Here is a 12,372-nt window from a genome sequence, read left to right as displayed (position 1 = left end):
GTATTTTTTCTCATTAACACTTGTATTTGCAAATGATGTGAAGATAAAATATACGGATAATTCGGAGACCAAAATGTATTCTTGTTCGCTTATATTTCCAAACTATATTATAGTAAATATTTAATTTCACAATAGCACTAAGGTGTAAATATGTTGAATATATTTCATTTAATTTTATTAAGTTAGATTTTTAAAGTAAATTTACGACTTTATAGTGAATTTATTATTTTTCAAAATACTGTCCATGTCTAACCATTATTTTTCCTATTATTCAGTATTTGAATTTCATCAGCTACATTAATAACTGGGAGAATCACGGGAAATACTCGAAATCACTCGTTGGTGTTTTTTCCATGTATTCGCATCTAAATGAACCTTTCTAAGAAGGTAAAACCTCCACTGAAAAAATAATCATCTGGTATATGTGTCAGGCTTTTCGTCTTTGGTGTTCCTTCTTATATTTGAGATGAATGCCATGCTTCATGCCCTGAATACCTGCGAAATACCTTTTCTTGATCTCTTGTATATGTAAGAATTCTCATTGGGGCGTCGCCACAGATGCAATAGAAATAATTTATGTGTCTGGCATAAATAATAAGTGCTTTCAATACAATGGACTTCCAGTAGTCGTCGAAGAGCGTTTATAAAACATTTTTCAAATTTTTAGCAAATTTCAACTAATACATGTAACATGTTCGTATTTATACAGATAAGATGTTAAAACCATAAGTAAGAGAATAATTTTGAAGATTGAGAAGAAATGATATTTCAGATACAGTATTTAGTATTTATATTTATGCTGGTGTTGTCTTTTCTATTTCGCGATTGTTCTAAATTAGCGTTGTTATTTAAGCAATAAGCCAAATCGGCAAAGCTGAATGAATAAGCGGGAGCAGCAACACATCCGCCAAATTTGATACTTATTGAACATGGTTCTCTTTATGTTAGAAGAAGACTTGCGGGAAATAAGAGAAATAGAGACACAGGTCCAAGGTTCTAGGCTAGAATGGTTTGGCGAAGAACGTTCAAAGTCCTATAGTACTAACAGCAGCGTATAGGTTGAGAAGTACACACACTCTCTCACTGCTGCTTATGGATTGAAAATATTATTTTAGAAAAGAAAATTTAAAGTTGTTTTTTGTATTTTGTAATAACTCAGTAGAAAAATATCTCGATTAAAAATAAAATTAAAATCTAAACACGGATGGTTGGGTCACATGCAGATGATAGAAAGTGAAGGTTTGTTGTATTGTAACATTTTTGTAGATTTCTTTGAGAATATACATCTTATATAGGAAAAAGGTTATTATAACAATCCTAAGACATATAGGAGAAGATACTTTGTATTAACTAATCTGAGCCTTTTAAAATATTCAGCTTGAATGTTAGCTCTGAGTTATTAACCTTTTTAGTTTTGTAACTAGACTTCTGTCCCTAACTTGAAGAAGTGGCATGATGATTAAGGTTAACTCTTCATACAAGTGATTTAAAATTTCATAGTACGTCAAAACTGAAATAATACTCTAGGTTTTCGGCTAGATGCTTTCATAGTCTTATGTCCTCAAATAATAAAAAAGCATAAGACAACACACATAATGTGAATCTGAGTAAAATATATGGGGAGATGTAAATTATTCCATGTACAATATACATTAAATAAACATGTGTATTTGACTAAAATATAAGATAAGATAATTCATACTAATTTTGTTGCAGATTTATTTATGTTATATAAATAACAACTGTGTTACGAAAAATGTATTTGTAACTAGTTAACTTTTCCAAGAAAAATGTACACAATTAGTGCTAGAAGAAATAAATAATGATAACAGTATGGGAATTCTAAAAATACATTAATTTTCAATCGTTTGGAATCACTGGAACCCCAATATATACTAAAAGATAGTGAACTAACAGATTATCTGGGAAAATAGAATAGAAAATTCAAATTAAGAGGAAATACAAGATAGAAACAAAGCAATACTTTCTAACAAGAAATCAAACAAACTAAAAGGTAAATGTACCAAATTACCGTTATGTTTATAATTACTACTGTTCTAAGATCGTTAACTTAACCTTACTTCTTAAGACAGAATAAATATGTTGAATCATACTTTTAAAAAATAGCAAAAATAACGCACCTTCCCTCTAAACTAACAGAGATAAAGATATTGAGATTTTATACCCAACTTAACAAATACAATGATAATAATAAATCTTTTATATTTAAAAACAAGGACTTTCAGCAGAATGATCTGAGTAGGAATAAATCAGGAAATTGAGATAATGCAAATGTAAGAAGGAATTTTGATATTATTTAAATACTTACATACATTTACTCGGTAATTATTTTTGTGCCTTTGGCTATATCTTTTTCAAAAGAAACATATTTCTTGATTGATATAAATATATCTTGTGCTAAAATTAAAAAAAAAAATAGTGTGATAACAGTGTAACAGCTTCGTTGAAAAGGCCACTGTTAAAATTACTACTTAAAATGAAATTAAATGTGTTCTCTGGTTTCTAATGTCGGCTACCATACTATTAAAAAAATCTCTCTTATAAAAAACACTTCTTTTAGATAAAAAATATATCCTGTCATAAATATAAGAAATAATTATCGTATATTAAATTACTAAACAGGAAAATGTTTTATAAACGCTCTTCGACGACTACTGAAAGTCCATTGTATTGAAAGCACTTATTATTTATGCCAGACACATAAATTATTTCTATTGCATCTGTGGCGACGCCCCAATGAGAATTCTTACATATACAAGAGATCAAGAAAAGGTATTTCGCAGGTATTCAGGGCATGAAGATTAAAATCTCAAATATAAGAAGGAACACCAAAGACGAAAAGCCTGACACATATACCCGATGATTATTTTTTCAGTGGAGGTTTTACCTTCTTAGAAAGGTTCATTTAGATGTGAATATATGGAAAAAACACCAACGAGAAAGCTTTTCGGCCTTCAGAAACAACTAAAATTAAATAGAGATGCTAGGCCAAAACGATAAAATATTAAAAAAAAAATTGAACCGACTTCAAAAAATAAATAAGGAACTCCTTAAAAAGTAAAAAACAACCAATCTTAGATTTTTAACACAAGAAAAAAAGTAAACTAAAAAATATGTACATAATAATCGTTGTAACAACTAAATAAAAATCTGTCTGAAGTCGGTACGGTGCCAACAGTTATATTAAATTATATTTGTTTTGTTCCTAATTTAATTTTATGTTTATCACATAAAATTATGTTATTATTTTTGTATTCCTTGAGGGCTACCGACTTAAAACTGATTTTTATTTAGTTGTTACAACGATTATTACGTACATATTGTATTTTAAAACGTTTTATTTATTTATTTTTTTGTAAAATTATTTTATTTTTCACTTTTTAGTGTTAGATATTTACTCAATAAATTACGCAGTTAATTTACTAACAATGATTGAAAATAAGAAATGTCTTAGGCCCTGGAGTCCGCTACCTAGTCTAGGTGATTCGACAGATGTTCCAACCAAACTAGAAAAAAAGTTGCCGCCTTGTTGGGAATCGAACCTGTGACCTCCGCCTGTGAGCTTAACGTTCTAATCATTACATCATAGAAAAAGTTGTCTACAATGTTCCTAACACTTCTCATATGATATTGTGAATGCTTAAAAAGCAAACTGAATGGCTTTTACACTGAACTACTACCGATTTTTCATCACATCAGTTCAGCAATAACATTATACCCAAATATCTGATTATTTTAGATACAAAATATGTGAAAACATCGTACGTGCCTTTGAATTTTGAAATCTTTCCTCGGGGGAAAGGACCTGAGATTGTCGTAGTTTGTTTACTACCGGGATTTGTGGACGGGTATTGATTTTATTAAGGTGTTATCGTGTTCTAAGGTTCCGATGGAGAACCTCACACTGAGCATATTTATGAAATTTTTCACAAACGGAATGCCTGATTCGAGGTGAGTCTTGACGTTCCTCATAAACCATGGGGCTCTGAGTAACGCACGGATTTTCTTGGATTGGAACACTTGGAGTAGTTCATTTTGTCTCACCGAGACATACCTGTACCACACCTGTGCTCCACTGAGGCAGATTGGACGGACTAGCATTTTAGGAGAGTAGAGGAAATAACGGGCTGTACACGCCATTTCCTTTGCAAATGGCGTGCTGAATTTGGTCTGACCATTGGAATCTGCGGTTGAACTGGAGACCGAGGTATGAAACTTTCTCGAGCCATGGGATAGGGACTTTATCGATTTGGAGGCGATAGGCGCGGAACTCCTTCTTGCGGTGGAACAGAATAGCCTGAGTTTTGCTCGGGTTAATCTGAAGCCGCCAGAATTTGTACCACGCTATCGTTTGGTTCAGTTGTACTTGGAGTCTATTGCGTATTGCGTCGGGACAGTATCCGGTTGTGAAGAAAGCTTTGTAGAAGTCTGTAGAGCGGGAAATCAGCCATATAAAGGTTGAATAGGACTGGGGCTAATGGAGCGCCTTGCGGGACTCCATCGGAGATTTGTTTACGAGAGGAGACTGCGTCACCGATACTCACCTGAACGGACCTACCATCCAAGTATGAATATATCAGGGATATTAGGTTATACGGTAGACCTAGTTGTTTAGCTTTATACTTGGTCGACAGCTTTGGAGACATCTAAGAAGATGGCTCCTGTTTTTCGGCCTTTTATCATTGCCTGGTGAATAGTTGCTGCGATGCGGGCAACTTGATGGAGGCATGAATGTTTAGCACGGAAACCGAATTGTTCGTTCGGGATTATGTGATGTGCGTCTGTGAAATCGCTTAATGCGTTTAATATCGCTTTTTCGGCAAGTTTGGGGAGTGAACTAATCAGGCTGATAGGCCTGTAGTCAGAAGGGTTAGACTTGGCGTTTTTTTTAGGAATAACAGCGACAAGCGCCTGTTTCCAGGACTTTGGGATGGCAAGTTTAGATAGTTGCTTGTTAGTGAGGTTTTTTAGATGGTTTATTGTTATACCATCTGGGCCAGGAGCTTATTTGAACGACAGACGTTTTATGGAGAGCTGAAGGTCCCTGGGACAGACTCATTGCCACTTTAAATAGATTGGGAATTCATCTCTTGCATTTCATCGTTATCGATTTTTTTCTTTTTATTTGAGTGTGTGTAAGGGATTTGTGATATTTCCAGAAGTCGAATTCACTTTTCTTCATCCTCAGAAGATGTTGATAAGCTCTAAACTCAAAAAAAAGGACATGGCGTTCAATATGATACTAAAAACTCCCATCTTTCTCTAAGTTCGCATTGCATTGTAAAACCCAACGGGTACCAGTACTTGGAATCAGCAATACAGGAAAAGAAAATGGTAACTAACCCTGAAGTAATAAGACGAATCGACCAAGAAGCAGCTATGGCAACATAACGGATAATGGAGATTGTTTCAAAACTTAGGCTGGGTTACCATCTAACATATGGAAGGTTGAAGTCTTTTAAATACGATGCTTAAGACTAATTCTACATATTTCTTTCTGTGATCGCATTAGAAATAATGTTATTCGTTTAACATATCAGAGCACACTTGAGGAACAAATTCAGATTACAATGATTCGAACGCGCCTGTCGAATGAAAAGTGAACGATTTTTTCATAGGTTTCCAAGGAAATGGGCCATTTGGGTGGCCGAAGGCGATCTAAAATATAAGAAACTAATATCCGAGAGCAGAATGGAGATTTGGTGAAGAATATTCCGCGTGAAGAAGTCCTGCTGCACCAACAGCAAAGTTGACAGTTCGTTGAGAAATAGACACCAGGGTTTACAATGCCAATTTATCAAATTCCCCAAATTGGGAAGAAACATTAGCTGACTCCCTACAAAATTATATTACAAAATGAAACAACCGTCTAAATAAAATTAATTTTTATGTTATAATTATAAAGTTAGTCTTTTTTACATATTTTTCTTGCAATAATTTTGTTTGGTGGGTTAAACTCGATACTGGCGCCCAATGTCTTAATTCCTCCCCTGAGACTACGTTATCTGTGTTTAGTTCTCTGTTTTTAAACTTTTAACGGCACTAAATTTATTTTTTAAATAGTAAGGACTGTTTTCATGTTTTGTGAACAAATATTCTACAGCAGTGTTATTAAGGCAAAATACTCTACACCAGTAGCATTCATCATCAATGTTATCTTCATGAATTTCAAGAACATGTTGATCAAAATCCAACACAGCATGAGCTCGTCACTCGTCATCTAATTGTTGTGCTGTCACAGATATATGAAGCACTGGAGATTGCTTCAGCACCGACACCAACTGTCACCGAAATCAACATTCAACAAAGAGTATTGCGTGTTTATATGTTCAGATGCTTTATTATTTGTTATACGTCGATGGGCAATATTTCTTTTTTCTCTGGTTTGAAACTAACTCAGGAGTCTTCAATATAATTACATATAAAGTTTAACGTGTAAATAAGGGAAGTTATAAGATTAAAAACAGAATATTAAAAAATATGTTAAAAGAAACAAGTAGTGCATAAGAAATATAAATATAAGACGTCTAGCATAATATGTAGACTTCAAAATGGTAAATAAAGCTAACTATCAGTTGTTACGTCAGAAAAGATTGATGCTGTGCGCGAAATGATATTGCAAGATCGTCAAATGAAGTACGTTGAGACTGAGTCATTATTGAGCATTAGTATGACGAGTATTAATGGAAAGATCTCGTTCACAAGAGATCGAGAAAAATGTTTGTTCACCTTGGATCTCGTTATCTGTGTTTAGTTCTCTGTTTTTAAACTTTTAACGGCACTAAATTTATTTTTTAAATAGTAAGGACAGTTTTCATGTTTGGGAACAAATATTCTCCAGCAGTGTTTTTAAGGCAAAATACTCCAGACCAGTAGCATTCATCATCAATGTTATCTTCATGAATTTCAAGAACATGTTGATCAAAATCCAACATAGCATGAGCTCGTCACTCGTCATCTAATTTTTGTGCTCTCACAGATTCATGAAGCACTGGAGATTGCTTCAGCACCGACACCAACTGTCGCCGAAATCAACATCTTGGTTCGCCCTATTTAAGGTAGTGTGTATGTCACACCCACGCTGAAACTATACGAAAATCACCTTTTCTTGGAACCAATAGCCCACTTATAAGGGTCTCTTCTTTCCCAAGTAAACTAACCCTGCTGGGGGACACTGTCATAAATTTATGTTTGTGATTATATAACATATATGATTGTCCTTAGGCAACAGTGCAAGATTCGACAAGGAGAATGATCCCAGTTACGCCAGCAACCTGGATGAATAATTTTTATTTCATAGCAGGATAAGACCGGATATCTTCTGGGATGATTTCTAAATTGGCCACTGACCAGTCGGTAGTCTTAATATCGAGGACCGTGGTTCGCAGCTCACGTTAAGCAGTAGCCCCAGTTCAGATAAACCATAGTTGGTAAAAATGAGACTCTAAAATATAACGTCGAAAAATGAACGATACAAGAAACTGAATAAAAAAATATTCAGCCAGCATACGTTGAGATTAAAACCCAGGTACAAAATCGACCCGAGAAAAAATACCCGGTCCCGTCGTACCTGGTGATTTCCCCACGGCCCCGTCGATAAAAACAACCAGGTATATTTCGATCGCCCTCCGCGACGATGTATCAAAAATACGCGGGACCGAAATAGCACGTCGGGTGACCTATTGACGCGGAGTCTTTGACCCGTGTTCTATTTTATGGGAGAGCGCGCTGTTTTCCGTCACGGCGGGATCTGGCGAGATGCGCGTCGAAACCGAACGGAACCTCTCGCTATCATCTTCGACGAAGGAACCGACGCCATTGTAACCTATTTCGTAACAGCTGCCGGATATCTCGACCGTCTTCGACCGACAATTCACATCCATAACAAACGCATACCATTCAACACAAAGACATAGAAAGGGAACTTAAATGGAAGCAATCAAAACGATGTTGCTCCTGAGCTACTTCGGAAACACCAGGCCCAGGAGGTATAGAAGCAAAAATTGAGGTTTACTGTTTTTAGTTATATACTTTGGTCTAACTTTTGAAGGACATCTTTGGTTCTATTTTGTATAATTTTAACAAAATCTGTTATTATATCGAAATTTTCATATCCTTTACGGCAAAACTGACTTGTTTAAATGTAAATGTTTTGTCTTTAGATATAACAAAGTATTATTACTGAAGTTAGATACAGAATTTCAATATTTCAATCTTCCTGGTTTGCAAAGTCTCATATTATTGACACAATTAGTTTTAGGTCTTTATATGGCGAAGTTAGATTAAGTAAATAGCGAGAAATGTAGTAAGAAAGAAGTGGTATACGTATAATCGTTAAACAAAGTTCATAAACTAATAAGAATATTAAGAAAACAATTATTAATAAACAATTAATATTAAGAAACAATAAAAACAAAATAAAAGCTCCAAAGAGTATTGCGTGTTTATATGTTCAGATGCTTTATTATTTGTTATACGTCGATGGGCAATATTTCTTTCTTCTATGGTTTGAAAATAACTCAGGAGTCTTCAATATAATTACATATAAAGTAAAATAATATATATTACATTACATTAACGTGTAAATAAAGAGAAGTTATAAGGTTAAAAATAGAATATTAAAAAATATGTTAACAAGAACCAAGTAGTGCATAGGAAATATGAATATAAGACGTATAGCATAATATGTAGACTTCAAAATGGTAAATAAAGCTAAATATCAATTGTTACAGCAGAAAAGATTGATGCTGTGCGCGTTAATGGAAAGATCTCGTTCACAAGAGATCGAGAAAAATGTTTGTTCGCCTTGGATCTCACAACATTTAACAAAGACACAAAAAGATGTTCGCGTCAATTGGTTCAAGAAAATGGTCAAGAAATTCAATCGCGGTACGTCAAAAGCTGTGTATAACATCAGCACAGGTGACAAATCTACGCGTCTGATTCCAAAACAAAACAACAATTTACTGTATGGGTCTTTCTATGCCTATGGAAGCACCTCGAAGCCAACGGTTGCCTGTTTCTTCGGGATGACTGGACACGTGGCAACCATGTCGTTAGACCAACGTAGACTGGTCAATTCTGAATGGCACACAACCATTTGCTTGCCAGAAGTACTTCGTGAAATACTAAAAAAGAAGCGGCAAAGAAGGAACATTCTTCACCATGACAAGGCAAACTCTCACACACATCGGCTGAAGGAACCACCTATTTGACTGAATTCATGGGCCATCCTCCGTACAGCCCTGATTTGGCATCAAAAGACCTTTTTCAAAGAAGACATTGCATGGCCAACGTTTTTCGGCGCCAGACGCTATTGCCGCATTCAGAAACTATATTTTGGAGGTACTTCAACTAGAGTAGCAAAATGTTACGAAGATTGGTTCAAGTGTATGCAAAGAGTACTGATAATAATTATCTTTGGGAATTATCGACTAAAAATAGTCGAAACAGTCCGATAGTCAAAAAACTAGCGACTGAACAGAGTAATTATTATTTCAGGTAAACGCAGGCATCGACTGTTTTTTTATTCATGATAACAAACGGAAATGTATGAATGCCTTCCCGTATTTTAAGAGAGGAAAGGACAGATATAATTGGTTGATTATCTGTGCTGTACAGGTTAGTTCATTTTAAATAATTTTAAATTGGCAAGTGATGTGAGTGTGAAAAATGGAATGGAATAATGATCCCAAATATATTTAATTGTATTTTAATATTAGGAAAGTAACAATGACGTAATATAATAAAGGTAATAGGTTTATTTTGATTTCTTTACAACATGTGCTTACGATTTTTTTTAACCGTGCCATAGACAATGATATGTACGTATCCCTTTTAGAATTTTCTTTGAGAGAGAAAAGGAAAGAGATAATTGCCAAAATTTATCAGGTTCAAAATAACGGTATGATTTTGAATAATGTAATATTATTTTTATATTCTATATATTTAACTTGATTGTAAAGAGGAATGGACAAGACCTAACCGCTCTCATCAAGTCCTATCTCTCGGACAGATCTTTCCAGGTCAAGATCAGGGAATCACTTTCCAGTCGTAAACAAATCGATGCTGGCATACCTCAAGGTTCCCCGCTGGCCCCAGCCTTATTTAATCTCTTTATTTCAGATCTGCCAAGAAAAGAGCACATTGACGTCGCGTTTTACGTTGACGACACTGCTCTCTTCACGGCCGCCAGGTTCGAAGTTACAATTCATGAACGTTTACGTCAGTGTTTCAAATTCTGGAGGTTGCAAATCAACCCCCTGAAAACCCAGGCCATCATTTTCCATAAGAAGCGTTACGCACTGCGCGTCTCGCAACTTAAGATCGACACCGCAATAATTCCATGGCTGGATAACGTCACGTACCTAGGTCTTCACTTCGACCGGCGGTTCGGTTGGCATTCCCAAATCCAGAAAGCAATCCAAAAAGGTTCGGGGATAGCAAACCTGCTATCTTCTCTGATCTACTCTTTTAGCAGACTTCCCATCTCCATCAAATACTTATTTTACAAGATGTTAATTCGGTCCGTACTCCTCTACGGATCTAATGTCTACTTCAAGTTTGTTACACCCAACCAGGTCAAACGGCTTCAAGTTTTCCAAAATAAGCTCCTCAGGAGAATATTAAATGCTCCATGTCCATCCATGTTTGTCAGAAATAATCAAATTCATAGGGAAACTGATACTACCGAAATCAAGCACTTCATATCTCAATCATTCCACAAACAACAACTCAGCTCAAGTTCTTCTGAGAACGCGCTTGTTAGTGAGCTGGTCGACATACTGGGAGCTTAGCACCACGTCACCGCCAAGCTCTCTCCTTTTTCCAGGCTGAAACGACCTCATCCGTCGCTACAGTCATAACTTTTGCCCGATACAACAGTATCCAGTTGTGTGTTAACTCATGTTCGCGAATCAATAGAATCGCCGGGCCCAATAACGGCTGCCCGATAAGCGGGTGCTATATCCCCAAATTTAATGTAGTAGCAGTAGCGATCCACAGGGATCAACTATGAGACGGTTTCGATTTAGTGTATTGGTAAGCCCAGAGGCAGTCCCACATAACCCGGTCCAACTTGTCACTCCAGGGCAAGTCTCCGCGACCAGGTTCATGCATTCCACCGCCTGGTTATAGGCCAGAACAAAAAAAAAGGAATGGAGTAATGACCATTAAATATTTGTATCGTATTTTTTCAATCAAACTTTATCAACTATTTAAGCGCCCTTTTTAAATATAATAATAATTTTATTGATCGTTAATCAGAAATATATTATGATTATTATTCGTTGAAACTTGAATGAAAGAAGTTTTAACATTCAGAAAGCTTGAGCAAACATCGGGAGACTTCAGAGAAAATCGAAAAAGTCATTCAGAAGAAGGCATAATAAAAGTTGCCAAAATAACACAAATATCGTCAAAATTATTTTTCTATCTTATCAATTAAAATATTGTTCTTTTTGAATGATCTTGAAAAATAAGAGTTCAAAAATACTGCTATATTAATGTACAATATATTGTTATTTACAATCTTACTACAAACAGAACATAAAATCATATAAATCTATGTAAGCATACATTATTTTCGGCACATTCAAGGTCTCGGATAAGACGAAAAATCAGAATGTTAAATAGCAGTCAAATGAAACTAGTAGGAGAGAAAATAGTGACAACTGTCGTTAATGTTAATAATAATTTTTGTTAATAAGTAATTTATTTTTACCATTAGACCCAAAATATAAACATATATGGATGTTCAAAATGTCAGACAGATAAATTCGTAAAATTCTAAAATGTTTTCCAAAATCCCTTTTTTTGAATAGCTGAATTTCTACAGCTTTATGGTGGTATTTTGGGTCTCTCGGACAGATTGTTGGTCAGTGTTTAGTAAAGCCCATTTGAATAAGGGAAAAATCCCTACTTTCAGGTTAGTAAAGTTTCAAGTTATTAAACAAGTAAGATCAATCCGTACGACCGAAGATAGTTCGGGTATTTCAATATAACTGTCAGAATAATTATAATATAAGTAATTAAATACAATTTACTCTTATTTCAAGAAAAATAGTGAATACACAGGCACTAGTTTATATCACTTTCGTGAATCACTGATATCCTTCAGGAAGACTTTTAGATTATAGATTTATTATTATGTTTAGAAGATAATTAACCCTAATGAACCAGTGTTTTATGAATTACACAGGGTAATTCAACAAGATGGATAGATAGAAATAACCGGCAAAAGTGACATTCATGGTCCTTCGAGCTGGATGGGCGGGTTATGGCTCATTTATTGACTTAAACCAGCATTCCTACTATTACTTAGCGAATTAAACCAAGTAATTCAACAATAGG

General features: G+C 34.9%; 1 protein-coding gene and 1 long non-coding RNA gene across 3 annotated transcripts in view; both read right to left on the bottom strand.

Annotated features, from left to right (window-relative positions):
- Positions 1–12,372, bottom strand: part of Atg13 (Autophagy-related 13) — a 131,602-nt gene that overhangs the window by 99,717 nt on the left and 19,513 nt on the right. The window lies entirely within an intron of this gene.
- Positions 5,959–12,049, bottom strand: LOC143203798 (uncharacterized). The gene is made up of 2 exons (XR_013007438.1): positions 6,804–12,049; positions 5,959–6,063 (listed from the first exon to the last, which is right to left on the bottom strand). It is a non-coding gene; the product is annotated as an uncharacterized LOC143203798 (long non-coding RNA).

The sequence above is a fragment of the Rhynchophorus ferrugineus genome, unplaced genomic scaffold, assembly GCF_030347505.1.
Source record: "Rhynchophorus ferrugineus isolate W39M unplaced genomic scaffold, kcgeb_rfMv2 rfM10, whole genome shotgun sequence".
NCBI classification, from domain to species: Eukaryota; Metazoa; Arthropoda; class Insecta; order Coleoptera; family Curculionidae; genus Rhynchophorus; species Rhynchophorus ferrugineus.
The sequence above is the reverse complement of the archived record's forward strand: the minus strand, read 5'-3'. Positions and strand labels throughout refer to the sequence as shown.